The 14,459-nt window shown below is 40.4% G+C and overlaps 1 protein-coding gene across 1 annotated transcript in view; it reads left to right on the top strand.

Moving 5' to 3' along the window:
- Nucleotides 1–2,504: 2,504 nt before the first annotated feature.
- The window catches only part of LOC135195726 (uncharacterized), a 73,431-nt gene continuing 61,476 nt past the window's right edge, over nucleotides 2,505–14,459 (top strand). The window contains exon 1 of the mRNA XM_064222149.1: nucleotides 2,505–3,194. The gene's annotated coding sequence lies outside the window, so the exon portion shown is untranslated. The remainder of the gene's footprint in view (nucleotides 3,195–14,459) is intronic.

The raw sequence follows: 14,459 nt of genomic DNA, 5'->3' as shown, positions 1-14,459 counted from the left end.
AGTAGGACACAAAGCATGCGGTAAATCATTACTGAAGCCTTACTGATAGCTGTACTTCTCCTTTAGGAAACAATTCATAAGTCATTAAGATGAAGTAGGATAAAATGTATGAATAATGCTATCTCATTCTTGGGCTGGGATCACGAAGAGGCCAACCACTTCTACATGAAGTAGTTGATAGGCATGATGTCATCGGAGGCCCACGATGACTTTGGTACCCAGGAGAATACCTGGTCTTACCAGAGAGGTCCGATGGGCCTTTTAGCCTAGCTCCGGCACCAAAAAGGGAAGCTTTCAAAATCGCCATCTCTGCCACACGATAGTTTAGTTTTCGGTAGAGGCAGAAAATTACTCATTTCTGTGAACAGGTTCTGGATTGTCTGCAGGAGATCTTTGGCAGATGGGTACTGAAATCGTAATTGATCCATGAGAAGTATAATTAAAGGGGTTAAGTGCGACATATACAGGGAAGAGAGAGTAGGAGTAGAAGATAAAGTGAGGGAGGCGCTGGAGAAAAAGGGTGTCGATAGAGGTAGCTGGAGAAGCCGCATTAAGGCAACCGACCCTTGACTTGATTAATTGAATTGAATATAGAATTTAGGCCAAAGGCCAAGCACTGGGACCAATGAGGTCATTCAGCGCTGAAATGGAAATTGACAGAAAGAGGCTTGGAAGGTGGAACAGGAGGAAAACCTCATAGCAGTTGCATTATGAATCAATTGTAAGGAGAGGGTGGAGGAAAGTAAGATGGAAGAAAGAGAGAGACCCCTTAACTTTATAAAGCTATATACAGGAATGTCCTACTTCCTACAATATACATTCTGCCCTGAAGACAAACTCCTGTTATTTGTAAGTCTCGGGAAATTTTACCTTGTGGCATAAAATGTTTTGAATCGATACTTCTCGAATTTCTCCTCACATGACACGGTAAAAACTCATGAGCTTACAGATCAAGCAATTGCATAAACACTCAGCAGATGTATGTCAAGGTAACTAATCATTCTGAAGAAAAATCAGTGTTGCAGCTCATTGACGATACCAGTGTGATAGGGGTTTATCAACAGGTCACGAGGAGCGTGACGATTTTTCCTCCTTCTGTTCTGGATGTGTTTCGATGACCTTGCATGACGTATGTCATCTGGGGTCAAGGTGCAATAGAGGTTTTGGAAAACAGACTTTGTAGTTAACAATTTGTCTCAAGAACTCAATCAACAAGTAAAAAATCAATGCTCTGAAGAGTTTTCTACACAGCGTTTACTGCTGTATGAAACTCGCAGCCACGGCCCATGACGTTCTGTCAGCCGCGGCCAATGAAACTTTCAGTCACGGTCTGGTGGTGGCCTGTGCTATTGGCAACTACAGCGGTGCCAGACGTACGATTATTGCTAACTTTAACCTTCAATCAAATAAAAACTACAGAGGCTAGAGGGCTGCAATTTGATAAGTTTGATGATTGGGGGATGGATGATCAACATACCAATTTGCAGCCCTCTAGCCTCAGTCGTTTTTAAGATCTGAGGGCGGACAGAAAAAGTGCCCACGGACAAATAGCCGTCTCAATAGTTTTCTTGTGCAGCTAATATAATATGGAAACTTGAAGATATTTAACAATAGAAACTCAAGAACATTGATTCAAAAGTAACCGGCAAAGAAATAAGACTGAATGAAAGCCTATCTCAAATGAAGCTAACGACGATGAAAGCGAAGCAACACAAGTTAGGTCACGTGACCCAGATCAGTTCTAAGGACAATCAAGGGAAACGTTTAATGTGAAAAAATGCAGCTGTCAGTTTCGTTTCGTGTTCTGATACCATTCGAAAAGAAGGTTGTGGACCAATATTGGATTACTGTTTATCAAACTCAATAAAAAAAAGGTGAATTTATCTGTACATGCAATTCAGGAGATGCACATAATTTCTTCGAAGCCTGGACGATGTCTAATCCTACGCGCAAAGGATAAAGATCATGAATTTTCGAATGAGAGAGAGAGAGAGAGAGAGAGAGAGAGAGAGAGAGAGAGAGAGAGAGAGAGAGAGAGAGAGAGAGAGAGAGAGTTTGCTGGATACCTGAATCTATCCATGATCAATTCGCATCTTGGGTCACTTTCAACATCCCCAAAATACACCGACCTGCGACGTCTCAAATAACAATTTAGAATCAAGCTACCAAATTTGTCGGTCTCCCTTTGAAATACCTACAATACCGAGAGAATGTCTGTCTGCCTCTTCTCTGACTCGAGACAATTCAGAAGCGGCGGGGATCAAAACAAATGCGGACGAAAATAATACAGGCTACGTCAGTCGTAGTATTAGTAGTAATCGAGGGGACGCATCGCTGTAACGGCTCACTGATGCCATGAACACGAACGAACGGGAGCGTCGACCAAAATGGGAAACCTTGGCAGTTGCCGGTAGGGTAGGGTGGGAGGCAGGGGGTGGTGGGGTGTGTTGGGGTGTGCCTGAAGTGCCAGTGCAGACGTCGGACACGGAGCAGACAGGCAGCCAGGCAGCAGGAACGGCATTGTGCAGCGTGGCACTCCGGCAGTGTCATCGAAGATACGGTGCTGTGAGGAGGTGCGAGAGACGCATCGGTCCCGTCCGTCGGTGTGGGAGTGGAGAGAGAGAGAGAGAGAGAGAGAGAGAGAGAGAGAGAGAAAGGGAGAGTTCTCTCAGCTCTTCGTCAGTGCGAAAGGGAGAGACATACGGAAGCGAGCGGCTTTTTCAGGGCGAATACCTCCAACCCGGAAGACGGCGAGTGGAAGGAAGGAACATCCATCCCTGTGGAGCGGGTGGTACACTGTCAGCAGCAGCAACGATTCGAAACTGCTCACGGGGGAGAGGGGAGAAAAGTGAGAGAGAGCAGAGGGGAACCAGACGAACTTTGATGACGGTGACCTTGTCCGGTGGTGTCTCTAAGCTTCCCCCAAAATTCGGAGGGTCAACGAAAGGAGACGAGAAGAAGCCTCTCGGTGAATTCGGGATTCCGGAATAGTATCCTACAGGGGGGTGGGGGGCCAACGACATTGATTATGCAGCCCGTTTAAAGGGAAGATGCGGTTGCAACAGCAACCGCAGCAGCAGCGATCAGCAGCAGCGCGGATCGTGTGAGGCTTAGGAGAGAGAGAGAGAGAGAGAGATGCTGATGATGGTGATGCTTCCGGTGCTTGCGTGCGTGGGTTCGTGATTCGGTAACAGGTGAGTTAATTGTTGGGATGTTCTGGTTATCTTGTTATCTAAGATCGTAGATATAAACAACACACACATATATATACACACACATATATATGTATATATATATAAATAAAGGTTTTTTGCCACGAAGGAAAAAATGAAAAAGCGAGATAGCCAAGTACTTTCGGTCCTATTCGGACCCTTTATTGAGGCAAACGAAAATAATAATATATATATATATATATATATATATATATATATATATATATATATATATATATATATATATATGATTCTCTCTCTCTCTCTCTCTCTCTCTCTCTCGTCTCTCTCTCTCTCTTCTCCTCTTCTCTCTCTCTCTCTCTCTCTCTCTATCTATATATATATATATATATATATATATATATATATATATATATATATATATATATATATATATATATATATAACAAGGATAGACAAGCATAAAACCTTGTAATTGAAAGTGCGCGTATGTGCGTATGGTGCATGCGCACGCACGCACACACACGCAAGTCATCCCTCGAGTGCTTGCGTGCGTTCCATAGCAACAGAGCAGCGCAATTATCATCACATTTACTACAACAATCTTATCACGCAGTGAAAGAAAAAAATATATTAATTCCTGTGAAGGTTTTCATTGAACGAGTTGTAATTTTCTTTTTTTGGCACCACACACGTTGCTATGAAACACCCTGTTACTGGTGAAAGTGTAAACACCCTGTTACTAAAACCCTGTGTATGTGTATCTGTCTGTCTGCCTCTTTTCAAGCAATGATAATCCCGTCATGCAAGACTTTGCTGTCAGAAGGAACACGTTTGATTTAAGTATTACCGAAGTTCGATCTTCTGAATGTCAGTGCCCACGAATATCTGTCTGTCTGCCTATTTCCAGGCAATGATAATCCAGTTCTGTATCGAATCGTCTCCCTGTCCCTGCTAGTGCGGCAATGATAATCCCGTTCTGTATCGAATATCTGTCTCCCTGTCCTGCCCTAGTTTCCAGGCAATGATAATCCAGTTCTGATCGAATATAGTCCTCCTTGCCTATTCCGCAAGATAAATCCCATTTCCTTGAATCGAATATCTGTCTCCCTTCTGCCTAGTTCCAGGCATGATAATCCAGTTCTGTATCAATATCCTGTCTCCCTGTCCCTGGCCTTAGTTTCTAGCAATGATAATCCAGTTCTGTATCGAATATCTGTCTCCCTGTCTGCCTAGTTCCAGGCAATGATAATCCAGTTTTCTGGTATCGAATATTGTTCTGTTCCTTTATTTTCCCGTGTATAATCTGTTCTGTCGGAATAATCTGTCTCCCTGTCTCCTAGTTCTCCTTCTCTATGCCTCACCTGCCTTCGTCAGGCATGATATCCATTTCTGTATCGAATATCTGTCTCCCTGTCTGCCTAGTTCCAGGCAATGATAATCCAGTTCTGTATCGAATATATGTCTCCTTGCCTAGTTCCAGGCAATGATAATCTAGTTCTGTATCGAATATCTGTCTCCCTGTCTGCCTAGTTCCAGGCAATGATAATCCAGTTCTGTATCGAATATCTGTCTCCTTGCCTAGTTCCAGGCAATGATAATCCAGTTCTGTATCGAATATCTGTCTCCCTGTCTGCCTAGTTCCAGGCAATGATAATCCAGTTCTGTATCGAATATATGTCTGTCTGCCTAGTTCCAGGCAATGATAATCCACTTCTGTATCGAATATATGTCTGTCTGCCAAGTTCCAGGCAATGATAATCCAGTTCTGTATCGGATATCTGTCTGTCTGTCTGCCTAGTTCCAGGCAATGATAATCCAGTTCTGTATCGGATATCTGTCTGTCTGTCTGCCTAGTTCCAGGCAATGTTAATCCAGTTCTGTATCGATACGATATGAGGAGAAACACCGTTCGCTTAAAGTGATCATATCTTATACGAGCACTTCGACAAGTGCCAGCCTCAACAAAGGCGAGTGAAATGTGCGCACCTTTATCTATATTTCTGTCTATTTTTAGGCAAAAATAATTCATTTACGTATCGATTCAATACCAGGAGAAACACCTTCCCCTTCTGTGTTATCCCAAGCGAGCCCTTTCACGAGTGCTGTCCTCGACGAAAGCGTGTGAATTCGACAAACACTTTTTCTTCAAGTTGTCCCAAAAAAAGTACTTTAAAAATAAAGTATTATAGGTTCCATTCCAAGGAAACGTGAAAGGCAGAAAGTTGTGCAGCTGTGAACCTACAGGATGGGACGGCGAATAGAGCAAGAAACAAATATAGATTAGAATATATCACAATACAGAATCTAGGCCAGAGGCCAACAGCTGGTACCTGTGAGGTCCTTCAGCGACGAGAAATTGACAGACAGTCGAATTGTTTACTGTGACCCTTAGCGGTCACGTCACTTACTCACTCATTCATACACGAGAAAATGCCAAAACCTTACCAGATTGCAACCTTTTTCTCCTGAAACGTTTGAATGGCATTAAAAAACATACGGCAGCATTGCTAGCCCCTTTCGGATCTCAACCATCTGTAGCCAGACTATATAGGAGAACATGGGGGACATTCTTGAAAAAGCAAGGCGTGAATCGACCTCCAGCTTACCCGAGACGCGTGCAAGATTTTCTCCTTGACGCATAAGTTACAAAAACATTATATTCCAAACTTAACGTGAGGCGGTCTTTTTTTTAATTAATACTCATAATTAGTACTATTCATACTAACAACAAGGATAAAATAAAAAGAACACAAATTAAACACGTTCATGTATTCTCAGTTATAAGTGGAAACGCAAAATCATTGAACAGAAATATAGCCTTTAAATTCATTACATCAAATCAATCAAAACGTCCTTAAAACCAGCATGGCTAATGAAAGTACTTTATGACTTTGGCTTCAACAGATTACAAACTTCCAAAAATATCTTGCAAAGGCCCATTAATAAATGCTTGTTGCTCTCTAACAAAACAAAAACAAAAAAATTGCTTTAATAAAGAAAAAACATGACAAGAATACCTGCTTCCGAAATGTCTTTCAAAAAAGTATTCAATCGTTTGTCACTCGACAAGAATACAGAAATGGAATGGAAGATAGAGTTAAGGCCAGAGGCCAACCGCTAGGACCTGTGAGGTCATTGAAAGGAAGTCGAGAGTAAAGGTGTCACAGGAGGGAAACTTCGCAATTGCATTTTGAAATAATTGTTAGGAAAACGTGGATAGCAACATGGAAGAAAGAGAATATGAATGGAGATACAGTAAACGGAATGAAAGGGGTTGCAGCTAGGGGCCGAAGGGACGCTGCAAAGAACCTTTATCAATGCCTACAGTGCACCCTTGTGAGGTGCACTGCCGACACTAAGAAGAAGAATACAGCCTCCCAAATGCTTTGTCATTTCTTTGTTATTCCCCGAGGAATAACGTGACAAGAAATACGGGTTTTCCACAAGACGCTGTCAAAGCAGGCAGTTGCTTCACGCTGTCTGACACAAGTGTTTTATAATTATGGCATGGCAAGAATACTGTCTTCTCAAAAGTCGTGTAATGGCACTTAAAAAACTTTTTATTTTTACTCTGCTCTTTGTTACAAATGACGCAATTTATCAATACATGCAACACTCAGGGGATTATTACCTGGCTACCGAAGGTCCAGGGTCCTAGCCAATTATAGTAAGAGGATATTAAGCGATAAATACGTATGTACGTGGGGGTGGGGGTGGAGGGTCAGAGGGAGAAGAGGGCAGGGGAGGGAGAGGATTGTGGGGGAGGGGAGGTTAGGGTGATGACGTAACCACTGAGGGCTAATTTGTGGACAAAAAATGACAGGGTCTTACCTTGGCGTGACCAGTCGAGCACACTATCTCAATGATAAGTATCTCCTCTCTCTCTCTCTCTCTCTCTCTCTCTCTCTCTCTCTCTAGTTAAACGTTTCGCTGATGACGGAGTGACAGGCAGGTGACAGCCGAAGTCACGAATATACGTCACTCGACGGTAAAGACAGAGTAGAGTTTTGTTTCTAATTCATTTCAGTATCATTTATGGTCAATTCTTATTGCGAAGCCAAATGGAGATGCATTTTATCTTCATGGATATTTCAGAGATTAGGACAATTGCTCGTTAATTATAAATAAGGAACATTAACTAACGAATAGCATGAGAACCGACAATGAGGGATATGTTAGATATTTCACTTGAGTCCGTTGGAGATGGCACTTGACTTCGTCAAATCTCTCTCTCTCTCTCTCATGTCATCTTGTTTAGCATACTCTGGCATAACCCCTTATTAATGAACTTAATAACGGAAATCGTTGTCGTGAAAAAAGCAGGAAAAGAAACATGTAAACTAATAAAGCAAGCACGTGTGTGTCTGTGTGAACGTGCATATATTCTTCCGCAATTTACCAATTGCATCCAGTCAGGAGAAGCTAAATACAATTCAGAGCGCAACCTGAGGCCAGGATTATTAGGGGAAGCCGAGTGTTGAATCTTGAATGTCCTGTTCTGTTCTCGAAGCTTAAATATAAATGAGGAAGGGATGAATAGAGAAAGACGATGACTCTAGCTTATGCAACGGAGACACTGGATTCCCTGAGGCCTGGGAGATTGAAGCTGTCGACCCTTGCTTTTGCAACGGAGACACTGAATTCCCTGAGGCCTGGGGGATTGAAGCTGACGACCCTCGCTTTTGCAACGGAGACACTGAATTCTCTGAGGCCTGGGAGATTGAAGCTGTCGACCCTTGCTTTTGCAACGGAGACACTGAATTCCCTGAGGCCTGGGGGATTGAAGCTGACGACCCTCGCTTTTGCAACGGAGACACTGAATTCCCTGAGGCCTGGGGGATTGAAGCTGTCAACCATCGCTTTTGTAACGGAGACAGTGCGTTCCCTGAGGCCTTAGAGCTGAAGCTGTCACATCAGATTAGGAATCAAAATTCTAATGGCAAGTTGTCCCATATCTAGCCAAGAATATCACTCAACAGGTTTTCTGACAGGCTGAAGTTGAGACTGTCCTATGCCAATCCTAACCAAAAGGACTGGCGTGGACCTTAGGGATCTGACCAGCCAACTAAGACTGACACCAAACCCCCCCTGCACCCAATAATGTAAATAAACCGGATAATCATTTTCTACTGGACCAGGACCACTTCGTTTGCAAGGACCAAATCCAGAGTTCCCTACCACACATCTAATTACCATTTAACACTTTACTACATGTATGGGACAGCCATTAGGCAAAGGCCAGCCAGTGCCGGCATAACGCCAGCTACTAGAGAGAGAGAGAGATAAGCAGGTGGATCTTAGCTAGTTCTCTCTCCCTCTCTCTCTTTCAGAAGTTCCCCCAGGAACACATCTTTCTTTCCTGATGAATTTTGCTTTTGAGAACAAATACCACTGACGTAGTACCTTCCTCTAAGTGCATTTCCATCTAATATCCAAAAAAATACGTCTTTAATATTTCAACGACCGTTTGCCCTGCTGTCAAGTAATCCTTCTGGGACGGTTTTTATTCATCAGACGATCGCATGTCTAACGTAATGGACGGTTACATTAGAAGAGGTGACTTGCTTTCCTCTGTGCCTCACCAGGACAGGTAGAAGTTACGGACTGTTCCTTTGTTTCTGTCTTACGTTCTTGTTTTTTTTCCCTTGGTGTTTCAAGGGCACCAATTACGAGGTCGGCCTTGAAAGTGGACGCCACGCGAGACGTCTCTCTCTCTCTCTCTCTCTCTCTCTCTCTCTCTCTCTCTCTCTCTTCACTTGTTGGGTTATTTCGGTTTTGTTACGAGTGCGACTATCTTAGACAGAGGAAGATTTGCTCTTAAACTTTACGTTTCAGAATCTCTCTCTCTCTCTCTCTCTCTCTCTCTCTCTCTCCTCTCTCCTACTCTCACTCTCTCTCTCTCTCTCTCTCTACTCTCTCTCTCTCTCTCTCTCTCTCTCTCTCTCTCTTTGAGTTATTTCGGTTTTGTTACGAGTGCGACTATCGTAGACAAAGGAAGATTTGCTCTTAAAATTTACTTTTCAGAATCTCTATCTCCTTCTCTCTTCTCTCTGGATTCTCTTTCTTCTTCTTCTTTCTCTCTCTCGTCTCTCTCTCTCTCTTTAATTCACTGTAATTTCATTGTAGTAATTTCGTTGTGGTAATTTCATTGCAGCAATTTCATTGCATAGCAAAGTAATTACAGTGCAAAGTAATTACATTGCAATGCATTACATCTCACGGTAATTTCATCACATAACTATATATACCATAAGATTTAAAAAGGGGGGAAAAATAATTTTTTATCAAGAAAGTGTTTATTCGAATACTAATACATATTAATACATGGTAATAAAATACATTGTTTAAAAAAACAAAGATAAACTAAAATCACACACACACACATTTATTGTTATTAAAAAAGAAAAAAAAACCTATTGCCATCAATATTCAAAAAGACAAATTATGGGCAATACCCCTAAGATAGTCGAGCAATTCTCGATTTTAATAATCGTTAACGATACGTTGCATTCTAACGGCACTATCCTTATAATTTTTTTTTTCTTTTACGGCGAGGAATGTCTGTACCAGCGACATACTGTTCCATTGTAGCTTCATTTCTTGATTGCTCTTTTTTCAAAATATCGAGAAACTTCCAAATAGTAGGATGTGATGCGCCAACCAATTCGCTGAATGAGCGATGCCAACCTTCACAACAACTGTTTGTTTTAGAGGCACCTTGCCTGGCATCGTCGAAGCAATTCCATAAAATATGATCAAATCGAGGAGGTCGACGTCCAGTTATCCTCCACGTAATCCAAAACAGGCTGTGTATTTTCAGGATAATCGTTATTATCAATTAGGAATTCAAATGTGCCACCTACATCTACGAAAGGCACGAATGCAATTTAAGTAATCATGTGCATTTTTAATGCAAAATCTGCATCGCTCTCATACAACTGTTGTAGGCCATTCCTTTGAATAGGCCGAAATATACATTGTGAAAAATGAAATAGACAACCTTTTTTAATTGAATTGGGAAAAACTGATCTAAAAGCATTAATTGCCGCCCATTCGAAATCGGTCATTATTTGTCTAGGACTCTAGGTAATAATGTTGGCTCTAAGGTTTTTAGTTCTAGTAAAAGCTTCTCGTAACTCTCTTCGGTTTGTTTAGCCATTAAAACATAAACATAAGAGGCAAAACATCGCCATTCATTATACCATGAATAGTGTACAGCTGTCTGAATAAAGGAGGTATTGTTTGGAAAGTACCATCTGCATACCATTTATCTGCGCTGGCTAAGACCTGTAAATTTCTTAGAGTTGAAAATATAATAATTCGGTCTAGTCCATCATTGCTGTCAAAAAGAAGAAAGGGTTGATTTGCGTGTGTTATCGTGTAGTCTGGAGGTATATTTAACTGCAATAAAGATGCAGGTTTCGCAGGCACTTGTGCTGCTACACTTCTAGCATTTCGAATATTCCTTTTTAAATGCTGAGGGGTCGGTAGCTGACCAGCAACAGCTTGTGATACGCCAATGTTTGCCTGGGTTGCGATGCAATGAGTAGTTTTCTGCGTCGAAATAGCTTTTTCTTTTGCGGCATTAATAACTTTAGTAGTTTTAACACGAGCATCATTGCCTGCATGATTGTGTTCTCCAACTCTGTTTTGTAGTAGATTCTTGATTTGTATGAACTCTAGCCCGGCACTTAGTTGCATAAACCTGATCACATTTCCAAATGGTATTTTCACCAGTTGTTCTCTCTCTCACAAATAGACTACCATTATCAATGAGCTTTTTCTTATATAGGAAAAGTAGTAGACGTGGCTTGAGCAAAAAGCGGGTTGTTTAGAAATAATAAACTATCGCCCTATTGAACTATTGCTCTGAAATTACCGTGATTTGTAATGCATTGCAATGTATTTACTTTGCACTGAAATTCTCTAATATGTATTTGCTATGCGATGAAATTGCTGCAACGAAATTACCTCAACGAAAATACTGCAATAAAATTACCGGACACCCCCCCCCCTCTCTCTCCTCTCTCTCTCTCTCTCTCTCTTCTCTCTCTCTCTCTCTCTCTCTCTCTCTCTCTTCACTTGTTGGGTTATTTCGGTTTTGTTACGAGTACGGTTATCATAGACGATAGGAAGATTTGCTCTTAAAATTTACGTTTCAGAATCTCTCTCTCTCTCTCTCTCTCTCTCTCTCTCTCTCTCTCTCTCTCTCTCTCTCTCTTTTCGTAAGTGATGACATAAAGGTAAATACGGAGATATTATATAAAATATTAGAGAAAATAGTGGATAAATATATACCGAAGAAGAAAAGTAAACATCAGTCATGCATACCAAGAGACAGAAGGATCTTGTTCCAGATAATCAGAAAGTGGAAAAAAGGTCTTGCAAAAGAAAAAAATGCATGGAAAGTTATAGAACGAAAAAGTAAGATAGAAAATGCAGAACAAAAGATTATACAATCAAAAGAAAATGAAAAACGGGACTTGGAAGAAAAAACCCTATTAAATATCAAGCAAAATCCCAAACTTTTATACTCATATGCGAAGAAGATGAATAAAAGAAGAATAGAAATAGGCCCTCTAAGAATTGAAGGGAGATTAACGAATGAAAAAAAGAAAATTTGCAACATATTGGCAGAACGATATAGAGAGAATTCACCCCTAGAATAGATAATGAAGATAATGATATAGAAGTAAGGGATGAAAATAGTGAATATTTAGCTGACATAGATATTAATGAAGCTGATATTGTGCAAGCTATTAATGAAATTAAAAATGGAGCTGCTGCAGGGCCTGATGGAGTGCCTGCTATTTTGTTAAAGAAAGTAGTTCATTCTATCGCAAAGCCACTTGCAATATTATTAAGACAAAGTGTAGATACAGGCAAGATTTATGATGAGCACAAAATTAGCATATATACCCCTACTTTCAAAAGTGGATCAAGACTAGAGGCAAGTAATTATAGGCCTGTGAGTCTAACATCACATATTATGAAAGTGTATGAAAGGGTAATGAAGAAAAATATTATGAAACATTTAATAAAAAATAATTTGTTTAATAAAGGACAACATGGTTTCGTACCCGGAAAAAGTACACAAACCCAACTGTTAGTCCACCGTGAGAACATATTCAAAAATATGAAAAGCGGAAATGAAACAGATGTGGTTTATTTAGACTTTGCAAAAGCTTTTGACAAAGTAGACCATAATATATTAGCGAAGAAAATTAGAAAACACAATATCGTGGATAAAGTAGGAAGATGGTTAAAAGAATTTTTACACAACAGAAAACAGATAGTTATTGCAAACGACGAGAAATCGGATGAAGTCAAGATAATATCCGGTGTGCCGCAAGGTACGGTGTTAGCTGCAATACTGTTTGTTATTATGATTGAAGACATAGACAGTAATGTTAAGGATTCGGTAGTGAGTAGTTTCGCAGATGACACAAGAATAAGTAGAGAAATTACTTGTGATGAAGATAGGAAAACGCTCTACAAAGAGACCTTAACAAAGTATATGATTGGGCAGAGGTAAATAGGATGGTATTTAACTCTGATAAATTTGAATCAATAAATTATGGAGACAGAGAAAGAAAGCTATATGCATATAGGGGACCTAATAATTGAAGACCAATCACAAATAAGGAAGCAGTTAAAGACCTTGGTGTGATGATGAATAGGAACATGTTATGCAATGATCAAATAGCAATTCTGTTGGCAAAATGTAAAGCAAAAATGGGAATGTTGTTACGGCACTTCAAAACAAGAAAAGCTGAACACATGATTATGCTTTATAAAACATATGTTCGTAGTCCACTTGAATATTGCAATATGATATGGTACCCTCACTATCAAAAGGATGTTGCACAAATAGAGAGTGTACAAAGGTCCTTTACAGCTAGAATAGAAGAAGTTAAAGACCTTGACTACTGGGAAAGACTACAATCCTTAAAATTATATAGTCTAGAAAGGAGAAGAGAACGCTACATGATAATTCAGGCATGGAAACAGATAGAAGGAATAGCAGAAAATATCATGGAACTAAAAATATTAGAAAGAGCAAGCAGAGGTAGATTAATAGTGCCCAAAACTATACCAGGAAAAATAAGGAAAGCGCACAGGACATTAATCCACTACGCACCAGCATCGATAATGCAGCGTCTATTCAATGCGTTGCCAGCTCATCTGAGGAATATATCAGGAGTGAGCGTAGATGTGTTTAAGAATAAGCTCGACAAATATCTAAACTGCATCCCAGACCATCCAAGATTGGAAGATGCAAAATATACCGGAAGATGTACTAGCAACTCTCTGGTAGACATTAGAGGTGCCTCACACTGAGGGACCTGGGGTAACCCGAACAAGATGTAAGGTCTGTAAGGTAAGGTCTGTAAGGTCTCTCTCTCTCTCTCTCTCTCTCTCATAGCTACCGTAAACAAAGTCAGAAAGGAGTTGCAGCTAGGGGGCCTGAGGAAAGGACTCTTCATAGAACTTGAAGTAATGTCTACGGTGCACCGCGCGAGGTGCACTGATGCCAATACCCTCCACTGGGTACCCAATCCTGCAAATGCTCGAGAAACGAGAGACTCAAGTTGATCGAAGCTCGGGTCACAAAAGTCTCCAAAAACAAGATTTCAATCCAAGGTCAACATTTTACATACGTCAACAACAGCGTGGAGTTTTCAACCTCATGTTTGAGATATTGGCGTAGCGGAGCCAATGCGTTAAGGGAAAGAGAACTATAAAAAAAGATTTTGTAAACTAAGTTTAAAGTTTTTTTTAAGTTTTCTCAGTCTCCTAAAACGTCAATGACTCTTCTGTTCATTAGAAAATATATATAGGCTGTTTGGTATGAACGTTTTAAATAACCGATTATAATTTGTCGTTCATTATTGTCAGGAGTTACGATGTTTAAACGTTGAAGAATTCTCTCTCTCTTCCTTGCAAACCTCCACATGCAATTGAACACCATCTATTGAACGCGTAGTCACTCACAGGTCAAACCACAGAACACGCTATCTGCCGAAAAAAAAGTAATGGCCTGAAAATAGACCTGAATAATTTCTCGTTTAATTCGACAAGATGTCACAGATGAGGTTAAATTACAAAAGTGTTGTGTTTTTTTTTTTCCAAAATATAACATTAGGATTTCCTTGAGTCTACATCAACGTGTGTCTCAAATTAAAACAAAAATTGCCATACATAAAACACTATTTTTTCCTGAACTCTCTACATCACTTGTGTCCAAAATTAAAATAGAAATTTTTATAAATAAAACACTAG

Source organism: Macrobrachium nipponense, chromosome 16 (genome assembly GCF_015104395.2).
Source record: "Macrobrachium nipponense isolate FS-2020 chromosome 16, ASM1510439v2, whole genome shotgun sequence".
Classification (NCBI taxonomy): Eukaryota; Metazoa; Arthropoda; class Malacostraca; order Decapoda; family Palaemonidae; genus Macrobrachium; species Macrobrachium nipponense.
This window is presented reverse-complemented; position numbering and strand designations above follow the sequence as displayed.